Below are 3488 nucleotides of genomic sequence, written 5' to 3'. Positions count from 1 at the left end.
TCTCCTACAAACAATACTATCTTTGAGGAAGCCGCTGGCATCAACTGTGCCTGGAGTCCCTATTCAGGAGCATGGAGATGTAAGTGGTGTAGGAATGATTCAAACACTTGGAATTGTAATGTAAATGGTAATCCTTTTGGGCCAAAAAACACTACATATTTCCAATCCAATGGACATGCTGGCAAATCAGCAAAAGAATGGAAAGGACCTTTTGCTAATGGCCATCGAGCCTTAAAGGGTCACTACTGGGTGTGTGGTCACCATGCATACAAAGTGTTACCAGCAAAGTGGTCTGGAATATGTTATGTTGGAGTAATTCGTCCCCTGTTTTTTCTGCTTCCCAAGAATGATGATAATAATTTGGGTGTTAAATTGTATGATGATCTTACACGGAGCAAACGATCTATTAATACTGCTATAGCAGGTGGTAGTAGCCAATTGTGGGGAAAGGATGAGTGGCCCCCAGAACGAATTATCCAACACTATGGGCCTGCCACCTGGAACCCCAATGAAGTGATTAGCGGTGCTCGAGAACCTGTTTATAATTTAAATCGCATTATTCGACTACAAGCCATTTTAGAAATTATTACCAGTGAAACTGCTCATGCCTTGGACCTATTGGCAGATCAAACCACACAAATGCGAACGGCAATTTTGCAACATTGTATGGTTCTCGACTACCTGCTAGCTGAAGAAGGAGGTGTTTGTGGTAAATTAAATGTTTCTAATTGCTGTTTAAAAATAGATGATAACGGTCAAGTTGTTAAACAAATAACCTCTGGAATAAGAAAATTAGCCCATGTTCCTGTTCAGACCTGGAAAGGTTGGAAATTTGATCCCTTTTCATGGCTTCCAGGTACCCCTTGGGTTAAGCGTATCTTGTTCTATATGTTGTGTGGTTTAGCAATGCTATTATTTTTACCATGTATCATTCCATGTTTTGTTCAATTAATTCAGTGTGCTGTGACTAACATGCAGTTTGTTGCTGCCCCATCACCAGACAATGTTAAATATATCCGTGCAGCGTACCAACCAAGACCTTTAGTTGTAAAAATTGTGTAAACAAATGCTCTCTTCATATCTTACTGTCCTCTCCCTCTATCACCACCATGGGCCATGAAGGCAGAGATCTGCGAGTCAAGACAGCAATCTGTGGCTATTTTCTTATGAAAGGGAGTGACCAGTACTGAGCCAGCTTGAAATAGCAGTTACTCCTAGACAGCTTCTGGTAGGTCTTGGAAGGACAGGAATTGCACTTGTTTTCTGAAACAGCTTAGTTAATTTTATGGTGTGTGTGGGGTTTTTTTGTTTGTTTTTTTTTAAATGATGGGCTATTCTTTCAGAGAAGGAAGAAGTCAAATAATTGGTACATCACACCAGATGCATGAAGCAGAATTAAAAAACCAAACCAAAACAAAAAAAACCCACCACTTTCCAGCTAGCTCTGCCACTCATAATGGGGGAAAATGTTTAACATGTGTAAATCGTGCATTTGTTATTTATCTCTTCTAAGAAAATTCAAAGACTTGTATATGTTGTCTCTGCCCTCACTCCTCCCCCTGCCTGCTCGAAGCAAAAATTATGTGTAAATCTAAAGAGACGCCATCGCTTTGCTTCTTGCTGCAGATTTCTTCATAGATCTTCACTGGCCTTGCTTCTAAAAGTAATTTTCATCACCAACTGTTACTGTTCTTGGTGTGGAGTCCTTTTTTGACATCCCATTAATGATGCTGTCTTCTATTTGCAGTTTGAAAGCAATGGTGTCGCAAATAGAATTGCTGCAAAGAGATCCACAGAAGTTTCTGACAAGAAAACAGATTAAAGGAATTCATTCATAAGGATTTTATTCCCTTGTGTCCAATATGAACTGGTGATATTTCTCTCACTTTGAGACTTTTTTCTTTGCACATTTTAGCTGAATAAAAACTTATCACTTATAGGAGAGGGTCTCTTGCCACTAAAATGGCAGCTAGCACATTTCTTAATTTAAAATGTTTGAAAACTGAAGTTCTTTATTTTCCTCACTGGAACTACTTTTTATCTATAATCTATTTGGTGTGATTAGAGTTTAGATTAAATAACTTACATTTACCTTCCAAAGCTAGATTTATTCGTATCTTAGCATCTTAGTTTCACTAACTGTTAGTGCAATACTTCAGGCTTTCACCTTAAAAGCTATAGCTATTCTTGACCTTGCTAAAGAACTATGAATTGCATTGTCATATGCTTGTCAATGCATAAGCGTCATGGTTAAATTATGAAGAATATAGATTTTTCATGTTAAATCTGTGGATGAGCTAAAGGAGTTATGCTATATGCAAAATTTACTTAGCTTATTAAAAGCACAAAGTCTTGATTTGATACTTCCATTAATTCTTTTCCTTGAAACACTGCGCCTTTCTTTCCTGAGAAGGAGCAGCAAGGGCATGATGCAAGAGAATTGTTGCTTTATATTCTGTTGCAGTGGTTTAAAATGGTGCAGTTCTGTCTTTTAAAAAAAAAAAACAAACCAAAAAAAACCCCAAAAAACCAAACCAACTAAAATCTCTTTAACATGCTTGTGTAATTTGAATTACAATAAACCAGGATTTTATTGAAAAATAAGTTGCTTCATACAATTGTTCTTAGGCTTCTGAGCTATAAATATTTAGAGTGGTAACAAAATCTTTGAAAACCTGTAGACAGTCCTCAGGCAGAAGGAGGTCATAAAAGTACTGACTTCATGATAAAGAAAGTGAACTTGGAAAGTCCAGTGTTGCCTCCTCCTGGGAAGATGCATTCTGGTACTGACTTGCATCCCAACATGATAGTGCCATTGTGAAGATGTCCCTGTGCTTAGTAGGGAATAGAAGTGATAATTCCGGCTTTGTCCTCTCTGCCAAACCAGAGCGCTCTTAAAAAAAATAAAAACAAAACCATTCCAGCAGTTTTGGATTGCTATTTATGATTTACCATTTTTCCAAAAGTCCTACCTAAGGTATGCCTAAAAAGGCATACCTTTTTATATATGCAGTCCTTGTGTAGTAAAGATAAGGGCTGGCGACCGGAAGATCACGCGATGTACGGAAAGAGTTAAGGGTGGACCCTCCCTTGCCTCCGCCCCTTATAACATGACACGCCTACTGCTGAGAGTATAAAGGTAAACTACTGTGCAATAAACGAGGAAGCTGAACACCCACACTGTGTGTGCTGACTGTTCCTTCCCCAGCCCGGGTCGGCTGGAGATCCGCCGGTATAACCTTGATATGTAACGAACGCTACATAGTGGTGACCCAGACGTGATCGGCTGCAGGCAGCAGCGATGGAGCTCACGGAACTCGTAAAGGTACTAAAGTCGGTAGCGACGGAGGTGGGCGAGGATAGGGCGATAAGGAAAAGGCCCACGGGCGACTGCATCCAACGGATGCTACGCCGGGGAGTGCTCGGCGCTCCCACAGAAGTTTTTGGACACCCCAAATTGGGGGAAAATATGCAACGAGCTGACAGAA

General features: G+C 39.9%; 1 long non-coding RNA gene across 1 annotated transcript; it reads left to right on the top strand.

Annotated features, from left to right (window-relative positions):
• The first annotated feature begins 259 nt into the window (after positions 1 to 259).
• Positions 260 to 3180, top strand: LOC148054945 (uncharacterized). Its single transcript, XR_015706117.1, has 2 exons — positions 260 to 1228; positions 1748 to 3180. It is a non-coding gene; the product is annotated as an uncharacterized LOC148054945 (long non-coding RNA).
• Positions 3181 to 3488: the final 308 nt, after the last annotated feature.

The sequence above is a fragment of the Nipponia nippon genome, unplaced genomic scaffold, assembly GCF_047370975.1.
Source record: "Nipponia nippon isolate SJK-2023a ecotype South Korea unplaced genomic scaffold, ASM4737097v1 scaffold_29, whole genome shotgun sequence".
NCBI classification, from domain to species: domain Eukaryota; kingdom Metazoa; phylum Chordata; class Aves; order Pelecaniformes; family Threskiornithidae; genus Nipponia; species Nipponia nippon.
Note: the sequence above shows the minus strand (reverse complement) of the source record. Positions and strands in the feature narration are given on the sequence as shown.